The sequence below is a fragment of the Linepithema humile genome, chromosome 4 (assembly GCF_040581485.1).
Source record: "Linepithema humile isolate Giens D197 chromosome 4, Lhum_UNIL_v1.0, whole genome shotgun sequence".
Lineage (NCBI taxonomy): Eukaryota > Metazoa > Arthropoda > Insecta > Hymenoptera > Formicidae > Linepithema > Linepithema humile.
The window spans coordinates 28,749,186-28,761,285 of NC_090131.1; the positions used below are offsets into that span (position 1 = coordinate 28,749,186).

Sequence of the window (12,100 nt, forward strand, 5' to 3'; positions counted from 1 at the left end):
ATAAATCTGTGTATATTTTGTGTACTTTGTATATTTTATTTTTTTAATATTAAAAAAATTTTAATAAATGTATCGATAAATAAAATTTATACGCGAGATTCATTGATTTCAATGAATAATATATATAATAATGTTATAACGGTTTTTCAGACGCGTGACGCAACTTGATTATACCTCTTTCTGCTTCTCATCTCATAAGCAACTGTTGCAAACAATTCGTAATCATACGCAAGGATGTTTTTTGAAAATAATCTCGGCAAAGATTATTCCAACATATCTAAACACGAACTACGATTGCGTGTTTGTAACAACGAAAGAGATCTTGACGAAAGTTTACGTAGCATGGCTAAATATTTGATCAACTATAATATCGACAAAAGACGTATCATGTTGAATCATTCATTTGTGAACATAAGTAGAATTAAAAAATTCCAAGATTTATGTAACGAAGATATTGTAGGCAGATATTTTCCCATCACTTACGTCGTAAATGTATTTTATTCTTATTCTAAACTAATAAATGTAACTCTAGATGCTTTGGAGATCTTTTCAAACTTCAGAAAGTACAGTCTGCCGATTTTTATTATTCTCAGTCTTTTAGGAAACAGTTTTTCCGCCATTGTGCACTTTCGTAAAAACATGCGTTCTTTCTCCTCCAACATTTACTTGGGCGTACTAGCAATATGCGACATCATCTATTCGATGATATTACTTATTCACTGGCTCCTTTTATTTGATAATATAGAACAAAAAATAAATTATTCGAATTGGTTAAGTTCCTTCCTATACTTTTCGATCGTCATTTTCGAGTTCTTGAGTGTGTGGCTTATAGTAGCTTTTACCATCGAGCGATATATAGTGACGAAATATCCGTTTCTGCGTCGATCCTGGTGCACTGTCAAACGAGCAAAAATCGTAGTGGTCACGTTGATGGGACTAGCGGTTTTGCGCAGCATTGCACTGCATTTTACTTTTTTTATTTATGGAACCATACAGTATGAAACATTTAGTAAAAAAGAAATAAATATCTATGATGTATACAAACATCTTGACGATCAGATAAGCTTTACTCTGACAAGGGACATTATAGATTCTATTACAATATTTACTCTACCTGCTCTCGTGATAGTAATCTGCAATATTCTGATAGGATACCACATTTATCAGCAAAATCGTTTTCGCAAAACCTTGATTATAGCGTCCGAGTCTTCTAATAAGAGAATTCAAATTTCTAGTGATAAAATGCTTCAGCAGAAGATCACAAAAAAGCTTATTTTCGTTTCGAGCATATTTGTTATCTTGAAATTACCTGCATATTTTCTTTTTTACATTAAGAATTACGTAAGTATCAATAATTCATATTAAAGCAATATTGACCATAATATATAGTTTATTTACTTTAAAAATGCATTCTCTCTCTCTATATATAACAATAAAATATTAATTAATTTTTCTTTTAAAGTTTGAATTTTTTTAATGATTTAAAATGTTTAATTTTTGATAATATTATGAATAAAATTATATAATAATTTCTTTATATTAGATATCCGCGTAAGAAAATGGATGCATTAAAATACAATGCGTTATTATTAATAATTATATACAACAAAAATAACAATAATAATTTTTTCAGATACCTAAATATGTCAATATAGATGTTATAGCATTAATATGCGATTTATTAAACACAGCACATCACTGTATAAATTTTGTTCTCTACTGCGCAACGGGACAAACTTTTCGCAGAGAACTAATCCGCATGTTTACGAAACATACAAATATAAGAAATTAACAGAAATATCATGGAGATGTACAATCATAAGTAACAGTTTGATTGATATCCAATTATGCAGTCATAATAAGGTAATGCCATAATTAAACGAGTATTCCATTAAAAAATCGATAAATTTACAAGACTCGGTGTAAAAATTACATAACACAAATAAATAATAGAAATTTATTAAATATATATTGCAAATTTACATTATTTCATAAATTTTATACGATTTACTTAGTATATTTCCATTACTTATCATGTAATTTTTACACCTTTGGTGCGAAAATGTACCGAATTTTTTCACAGTATGCATATTTAGATTACATTAATCAAAAATTACTTTACTAACTTTGTTATATGACTTGTAATTAAATGAATAAAAGCAAAAATCAGCCAATTCTTTCTCAATTTTATAACACCTTTGTTACAGTTTGCAAGTTTACGTCTAATCGCACTTCAAACAAAAGAGTGTATTTGTCAACAACGAATAACTAAAAAGTTTTCAAGAGAAGCTAACACTCCTGATATACACTAGAGATTATAATATACATTTTAACATAATAAAAATATAATTAACTGCAAATAGCTAAATAAGATAGTTTAAGATATTATTGTATTAAAAGTATTAAAAGTAAGTCAAAAATAACAATTAAAATATCTTTAATGCACATATGTGTACATAGTATGTACAATTAATTTAGCACCGTAAGGAAAATGACAGTTTTATTAATTCTGTTAATAAATATTGGCCTATTGTAATCTGGAAAAGTGTTGATTTAATTATTTGAAATGGATGAATTGTCACATCACATAGATTGTAATGCAAAGATAATTTGTTATTGTTAGAAAACGGGTTATCCAATTTCTATTCGTATTAGCCAGTAGGTAAACATGCAATTTTGTACAAGTTAGTAGCGTTGGTGTGCGATCGGAAATGATTTCGATCATGGAAAGCTCGCAGAATACGTTTATTAGGTTCGTTAATGCTATTAGAAGAGATCGAGCACTCGAGAAGACAAGTCGTACATTAAAAAGTAAAATAATGTCGTGCAGAATTTTCATGCGCTTTCTACTTTACGAACGTTTCGATACGTGCCAATTTTTGCTGTTTATATTTTTCTCTTTGCTTATATTAATATTGAATACAATTTGTATTCGTATTTTTAAAAAAGTGCTAAATTATTTTGTTGCCACGCAAATTTATTAAAATTTATTTTATTAGTTATCATTAAAGTTACGTAAATAATATGTCTATTAATTACAAGAATCTTTTCTAAAAAGTAAGGAACGTATTAGAAACGAATTGCGTACTATTTATATGTTATTATGTCACAAATTCTATACTATATAATTAGTGTATTCATGTAGAAGTACATGTCTGATAATTTTACTTACTGCACATTGCTCATTTGCTGCAACAGTAACATAACTAAAAAAATCACGATTTTCCAGAAAACGAATTTAAATGTTTTAAATCGTCATAATTATATTATATATTATAATTTGGTAACAACATTATTTTGAAATGTCATATTGATATAACAATATATTGTAGTGTGGGACAAAAGTAATATAATATCGTTCTAGCGACAAATAATACAAGTAAGAACCATTCTTTTTATACCTTCCTGCATATATTCTGTTACTCAAAAATAGCATTTTGAATTATGTTATTGTTGCAGCAAATGAGCGACATATGCACATTATTTTTTATATATATACATACTCAGTAAACACAGAATATTGCAGCAATATTGCGGCAATGTTGTAACATTGTAGCAACATTGCAGCAACATGCCGCAATGTTGCTGCAATGTTCTGTGTTTACTGGGTATAATAAACACTTTAAAATGTGTTTTGTAATTTTTACTTTCTACATACACTTATTGCACACCTTTATGTTGTAAGAGCAATCATCATTTATTCTGAATACGCCAGGAATATTTGTTCCAACATTAAAAACAAATATCAGTATCAAAATTTTCCTAAAATAATACGATAATTTTGCATGCAAGTGTATAAATCTCAATAAAACTAAAATTTAATATTAATTAAGCAGTACAAAGTAAAATATTTTATTGTTTTTGTCAATACGTAACATACAATCGCCACAGTTGCCATGTAATCGTAAATATTAAATAATAAAGACCTATGTCCACTGTAATATTTTCCACGAGAAAAACAAAAAATTGTCTTTTTAATCAATTTTATGTATTATTTTTGTAACATTTATTGCTGTTTTTTAATGTTATTATAAATACTTTAGTAGAGTGACAGGTTTCTGTAGAAACTCAAATGTTAACGGATATGAGCAACTTTCCAGTCAAAATAATCATTTTGGTAAACCACAAACTTCCAGGAAAAAATAATATCATTATTCAAGTTAGTCGTCTCGACATTCAGTATTTCGATAGATTTTGCATCGTTAGTGTTTAGCAGTTCAACGATTGTAATCAAGGAATTACTGGGAATTTGTAGCCCTGTATACGTAGGCTTCAGAATTTTTGACTCCCAGGTGAGTGAGATAGCATGTAAGACATTTGACTTTAAATATTTAATGTTTCATGTAAAAAAATTTATTTTATATAATAAAATATATCAGTAAATAGAAACTATATACAAGATTTATTAATTTTAGTAAACAATATATATAACGTTATGTTTTTCCAGATTTTTGTGCAAGACGCAACTTGATTATATTGCTTTTTACATCTTATAATAACATTTTACATCTTATAATCTCTTATAAGCAATTGTTGCAAACGATTCATATTCAATACGCAAGAATGGAATTTGTTAAAAATAGTCTCGGCAAATATTATCCCAACATGTCTGAACTCGAATTACAGTTATATGATATTTGTGGCGACGACAGAAATCTTGACGGAATTGCCCGAGACATGATTGAAGAAATAATCAACCAACACAACAACTACATTCAAAGCACTCTGCTTAGTGCGCTTGTGGACACAAACAAAATTAAAAAATTCAATGATTTCTGCAACGAAGATATTTTCATCAAAGAATTTCCCATCACTAATTTTATATATTCACTCTATAATCTTTCTGACTCAAAAGATCTATTTATTAATACTCCTACAATTGAGACGTTCAGTATCAAAAAGTATTATCTGCCGATCTTTATTATTCTGGGTCTTTTGGGCAACTGTTTGTCAGCTATTGTGTTTTTTCGTAAAAAGATGCGTTCCTTCTCGTCCAGCATCTACTTGGGCGTGCTAGCGATAAGCGATATGAACTTATCGCTGATGATATTTATACAATGGTTCAGAATAATGGAAATATTAGAAGTACATAATTTGCATTGGTTAAATTACTCTAAGAATTTCTTGATTTATTTTTTAAAATTCTTGAGTGTGTGGCTTATAATAGCCTTTATCATCGAACGATATATAGTGACGAAATATCCGCTTCTACGTCAATCCTGGTGCACTGTTAAACGAGCAAAAATCGTAGTGATCACGCTGATAGGACTAACGATTTTGTACAGCCTCTTATATGTTTTCCTCGAGAGTACATTAATGAATACGAAAGACCAAGATATACAGATCTTGCATTTATTCAAACATGTATCATCAGAGTTTATGAAAAAAGATTATTCAGACATTTATGTGATGGCTAATGCTATTATAATGTTTACCCTACCTGCACTTATGATAATAATTTTCAATACTCTGATAGGATGGCAAATTTACCAACAAAATTGTGTCAATAAAACCTTTATTTCAACATCCGGTACTTCCAGTGAGAGGACTCAGATTTCTGAAAATAAAATGTCTGATTGTGAGAATAAGATCACAAAAATGCTTATTCTTGTTTCGAGCATGTTTGTAATCTTGAAATTACCTGCACATATTCGTTTCTTTATTGGATTTGACGTATGTACTAGTAATTTAATAAAACAAAATAATTTATACGTATTGAAATAATATCGATTATAATATATAATATTTTTACTCTAAATCTGCATTTTGTATAAAAAAATATTAATTAATTTGTCTTTAAAAATTTAAATTTTTTTATGCAATTTATACTACTTACAATTATCACATTATGAATGACACTAAATAACAATTTTTTTATATTTAAATATTTGCGTATAAGAAAAAAATGCATGCAAAAATATTACACCTTACTATTATTATATTGTATGTATAACAAAAATAATCAATTTTTTAGATGTATAAATATAGCATATTTTGGATCGTTATGTCTGAAATATGCAATTTATTAAACATGACAAAATATAGTGTAAATTTTGTTCTCTACTGCACAACAGAACAAAATTTTCGCACAGAATTAATTCGCACATTTACCAAACACAAATGTCAAAAGATACAGAAATATCATGAAGATGAACAATTATAAGTAACAGTATAATTGATACCAAATTATACAGTTATAATAAGGTATGATAATAACATATAATTAAACATGACGGTCTACATAATTATTTTACTTTAATCAAAAATTTTTTTACTATTTTTGTTATATGACTCTTATAATTACATTAATAAAAAGTAAAGTAAGCCAAATTTTTCTCAATTTGATAATATGATTTTGTTACAGCTTGCAAATTTATGTCCAATTGCACTACGAATAAAGCAATGTATTTGTTAACAACGCGCAAACGTGAAAGTTTCTCAAGAGAAGCTAGAATTCCTGATATATACAAGAGATTATAATATAGTCACTCATTACAACTTTAGAGAGAATATAGTTAATGACAAAAAGCTGAATAAGATAGTTACATGTATTATTGTATTAAAAATGTTAAAAATAATAATTAAAAGAATTTTATGATGCACATGTATGTAGATAGTATGTACAAATATTTTAGCACACTATAAAGAAAACGACAGGTTTAGCAATTCTATTAATAAATGTGAGCCAGTGTAACCTGAAAAAAGTTTTGATTTAACTATCTGAAATAAAAGAACGTCACATCACATAGATTGTAATGCAAAGATAATTTGTTATTGTTAGAAAGCGGGTAATCCAATTCATATTCGTATTAGCCAGTAGGAAAACATGTAATTAATGTTTTTAATAAATTTTATGTATTATTTTAGTAATATTTACTGCTGTTTTTTAATGTTTTTTAATGTATTACAAATATTTCAGTAGAGCGACAGGCTCCTGCAGAAATTCACATGTCAACGGATATGAGCAAGATTGCAGTCAAAATATTAATCATTTTGGTAAGCCACAAACTTTCAGGAAAAAGTATTATCGTCTTCCAAGTCAGGCGACATTCAGTTTTTTGCAATCGTTAGTGTTGAGCAGTTGAACAAATTAAAATCAGAAAATTACTGAGAGTTCGTAACCTCCGTATTCGTAGGCTTCAGAATTTTAAACGATTTTCAAGTAAGTGAGATAGTGCGTAATCCATTTTATTTTAAATGTTTAAGATACTGTATACATTTTGTATATTTCGTATATTTTATTTTTGTAATATTAAAAAAAATTATTTTAATAAATATATTGATAAATAAAATTTATATGCAAGACTCACTGATTTCAATAACTAATATATATAATAATGTTACAACGCTTTTTCAGACGCGTGACGCTACTTGATTATATCACTTTTTGCTTTGATCTTATAAGCATCTGTTGCAAACAATCTACATCTAACTAATCATATGCAAGGATGTTTTCTGAAAATAATCTTGGCAAAGATTATTTCAGCATATCTAAACACGAACTACGATTGCATGTTTGCAACAACGAAAGAGATTTTGACAAAAATTTGCGAAGTAAATTGGCTGAATTTTGTATCCAATATTATATCAACGAGAGACGAAACATGATGGATCATTCATTTGTGAATATAAGTAGAATTAAAAAATTCAAAGACTTATGTAACGAAGATATTGTAGGCAGACATTTTTCCATCACTGATATCATAAAAAAATTTAATTTTCTTTCTGAGCAAGAAGATCCATTTATAGATGCTTTGGAGACCTTATCAAATTACAAAAAGTACTATCTGGCGATTATTATTATTTTCAGTCTTTTAGGAAACTGTTTGACTGCCATCGTGCTCTTCCGTAGAAAGATAAGTTCTTCCAACATGTACTTGTGCGTGCTAACAATGAGCGATATCGCCTATGCAATGATATTATTCGTTCAATGGCTCCTTTTAATGGATATAAGACCAAAAGAAAATGATTTGTTTTGGTTAAAGATTTTTATGAACTTTCTGAGCTTTATTTCCGAGTTCTTGAGTGTGTGGCTTATAGTAGTGTTTACCATCGAGCGATGTATAGTGACGAAGTATCCGCTCCAACGACGATCCTGGTGCACTGTTAAACGAGCAAAAATCGTAGTGATCACGCTGATGGGACTAGCGATTTTACGTAGCATTGTACATATCTTTGCTATTTTTGTGCACATAAATAATAATGATAAAATATATTCAAAAGATGTTATAAATATCTACGATATAAAAGATGTTATAAATATCTACGATTTACACAAACATCAAAAAGTTGACGTTCAGAAAGAAATTACACGGACTAGGAATATTATAAATTCTATTATAATATTTACTTTACCTGCTCTCGTGATAGTAATCTGCAATACTCTAACAGGATACAACATTTACCAGCAAAATCGTGTTCGCAAAACTTTGATGATAGCATTTAATTCTTCGAATGAGAGAACTCAGACTTCTAGTCATAAAATACTTCAGAATAAGATCACAAAAATGCTTATTCTTGTTTCGAGTATATTCGTAATCTTGAAATTACCTGCACAATACATTTTTTACATTAGTTACGTACGTATCAATAATTAATATTCAAGCAATACCGACCGTAATATATAGTTTATTCACTCTATAAATGCATTCTCTCTCTCTGTATATGACAAAAAATATTAATCAATTTTTCTCTTAAAATTTGAATTTTTAAAAATAATTTATCCTGTTTAATTTTTACATTATGAATGAACTTAATAATAATTTTTTTATATTAGATATCCGCGTAAGAAAATGGATGCATTAAAATATGACACGTTATTATCAATAGTTGTACATATATAACAATAATAACAATAATAATTTTTTCAGTTTCCTGAATATGTCAATGTGTCAGTTATGTATATAATATCCGATTTATTAGACACAGCACATTACGGTATAAATTTTGTTCTCTACTGCGCAACGGGACGAACTTTTCGTAGAGAACTAATCCGCATATTTATAGAACTTATAAATATAAAAAAGAACAGAAAAATCATGGAGATGGACAGTTATAAGTAACAGTATGATTGATGCCCAATTATGCAGTTATAATAATGTAATACTTTAATTAAATGTTGTGTTTTATACTGTAAAAAGAGTCGATTAATTAATAAAACTGTAGATGCAAAAATTACATGACAAATAACAAAAAATTATTAAATATATATTGCAAATTTACATAATTTCCTAAATTTTTTTACTATTTACTTTAGTATATTTCCATTATTTAACATTTAATTTTTACATCTTTGTTGTGTATATTTAACGAATTTTTTCACAGTGTGTATTTATGTTACATTATTCAAAAATTTTTTTACAATTTTTGTTATGTAATTTTTATAATTAAATGAAAATAAAAAGAAGAATATAAGATCATTTTTTCTCAATTTGATAATACTTTGCATGTTGTTACAGCTTGCAAATTTACGTCCAATCGCACTTCAAACAAAACAATGTATTTGTTAACAACGCACAATTGAAAGTTTCTCAAAAGAAGTTAACACTCCTGATATACACAAGAGATTATAATATACATTACAACTTCATAAAAATGTAATAAACTGCAAACAGCTAAATAAGATATTTAAATATGTTATTGTATTAAAAGTGTTAAGAGTAAGTCAAAAATAACAATTATAAGAATCTATGATACACATACATGTAGGTAGTATGGACTGTCATATTTTAGCATACCATAAAGAAAAAAGACAGTTTTATCAATTCTCTTAATTAATGTGAGCCTGTATAACTTAAAAGAAGTGTTGATTTACTATTTAAATTGTCACATCGTAGATTGTAATGCAATGTCAATTTGTTATCATCAATATTGCGTAAATGACACGTCTATTAATTTAAAGAATATTTTCCAAAGAAGAAATGGAACGTTCTAAAAATGTGTTGAGTTTTATTTACATGTTATTTTATCACAAATCTATACTAGCCAATGTATTGATATATAAGCACATGTCTTTTCATTTTACTTACTGCGTGTGTACATGTATTTTATCCTATATAATTAACGCTTTTAAGCATGCTTGTAATTTTTATTTGTCACATGTATATATTGCTTCCTATTATGTGACCATTTTTCATCGATATACTTAATTAACAATATAAATTGAATTTGTATCTGGTGTTGAAAATAGTTGTTAAAACGAGAGAGCATACATTAACCACTTATTGTTAGATTACGCCAGTAATGTTTGTTCCAATATAAAACAAATATCAGTATTATAATTTCCCCAAAATAGTAATACGATAATTTTGCAAACACATGTATTGCAAAGATTTTACAATATTTTACATGCAAGTTTGTAAATCTTAATAAAATTAAAAATGTAATATTAATTAAGCAGTTCAAAATAAAATTTTTTATTTTTTAGTCATTCATAACGTAATATAAAATAACTAAAATTGCCGTATAATTATAAATATTATACTAATAGAAAAATTATATTTACTGTAATATCATATATGAGAAAAATAAAAAATTTTGTTTTTAATCAATTTTATGTGTTATTTTAGTAAAATTTATTGTTATTTTTTAATGTTATTATAAATACTTTAGTAGAACAATGAGCTTTTATAAAATTTTACACGTCAACGGATATGAGCCGTTACAGTCAAAATGTTAATCAATTTGGTAAGCCACAAACTTCCAGGAAGAATTAATATTATTATCGAAGTCCGTCGTCTCGACATTCAGTGTTTCGGTGGATTTTGCAATAGTTAGCAGTTTAGCAGTTGTTGAACGACTGAAATCAAGGAATTATGAAGAGATTTTTTGGCCTCGTATTCGGATGCTTCAAAATTTTTAACGACTCCCAGGCAAGTAAAATAGTACATTTTTCTTTAAATATTTAATATTTTAAGTAAAAAATTTATTTTAATAAAATAAATCAGTAAATAAAAATTTTATACAAAATTTTTTTATTTCAGTGAATAATACGTATATACAGGGTGTCTGGCAATAATCGCCCCACCGGTCATATACAGGTAGAGGAGGTCAAATCGAGTAGAAAAGTCCTTTACCATTTTTTGATTTTTGTAATAAGTACTAAGTAATTAACGAAAAAAGATTGGTGAATCCGTGCAAGTAAAGCGCGCGCAGCGAGAAGGACATCCCACTGTTATGCGATCACTAGGCGCGCGATGAAGCGTTGGGAGGAGCGCTCTACAAATGACAATGGCAACATACGAGCGGCGCGTAACGCTAGATCCTTGTGTCCTAGTGATCGCGTAGCAGTGGGACGTCCTTCTCACCGCGCGCGCTTTACTCGCGCGGATTCGCCGATCTTTTTTCGTGAATTACTCAGTACTTATTATGAAAATTAAAAAATGGTAAAGGACTTTTCTACTCGATTTGACCTCCTCTACCTGTATATGACCGGTGGGGCGATTATTGCCAGACACTCTGTATACAACAAAAATAACAACGATAATTTTTCCAGATGCTATATGAACATGGTAATGTGTCACTTTGGTTCGAAATATTCCAATTATTAGACATGGCGCATTACAGTATAAACTTTATTCTCTACTGTGCAACAGGAGAAAATTTTCGCAGAGAATTAATCCGCATGTTTACGAAACGTGCAAATATAAGAAAGAACAGAAACATGGAGATGAAGAATTATAAGTAACAATATAATTAATGCCCAAAGTTATGCAGATTATAATAAGGTAATGCTATAATTAAACATGGCGACACGCACACACACACACGCACAACATTAATAAAAATTCTTGTGCTATCTTGTACGTGATATTACATTTCTTATAATTAAATTAACGTTGCATTTTGTTACAGCTTTTACATTTATGTCCAATACGTGCACTTCAACAAAACGAAGTATTTGTTAAAAAAGCACAATTGAAAGTTTTCAAGTCAAGCTAAAACGCTTGATATACACGAGAGATTATAATATAATAATACATTAAAGTAGTAGAATTAGTTGTCATTATATTATATGTAAACATAAATATTATGCTAAAAGAACTATGTTCACTATATCTTACATAAAAAATAAAAAAATTCTGTTTTTAATTCATTTAGC

General features: G+C 28.0%; 1 long non-coding RNA gene across 5 annotated transcripts in view; it reads left to right on the forward strand.

Annotated features, from left to right (window-relative positions):
* The window catches only part of LOC105673414 (uncharacterized), a 29,110-nt gene extending 17,031 nt beyond the window's left edge, over positions 1 to 12,079 (forward strand). For 4 of the 5 annotated variants that reach the window (XR_010889974.1, XR_010889971.1, XR_010889972.1 and 1 more), the window contains exons 14-24: positions 151 to 1,341; positions 1,634 to 1,863; positions 2,208 to 4,292; positions 4,448 to 5,673; positions 5,975 to 6,204; positions 6,365 to 7,162; positions 7,358 to 8,579; positions 8,871 to 9,099; positions 9,459 to 10,871; positions 11,495 to 11,726; positions 11,854 to 12,079. This is a non-coding gene — a long non-coding RNA (uncharacterized lncRNA). Of the gene's footprint in view, positions 1 to 150; positions 1,342 to 1,633; positions 1,864 to 2,207; positions 4,293 to 4,447; positions 5,674 to 5,974; positions 6,205 to 6,364; positions 7,163 to 7,357; positions 8,580 to 8,870; positions 9,100 to 9,458; positions 10,872 to 10,982; positions 11,385 to 11,494; positions 11,727 to 11,853 lie in introns of all 5 variants that reach the window. The other variant, XR_010889973.1, reaches the window with a different exon arrangement.
* The last annotated feature ends 21 nt before the right edge of the window (positions 12,080 to 12,100 follow it).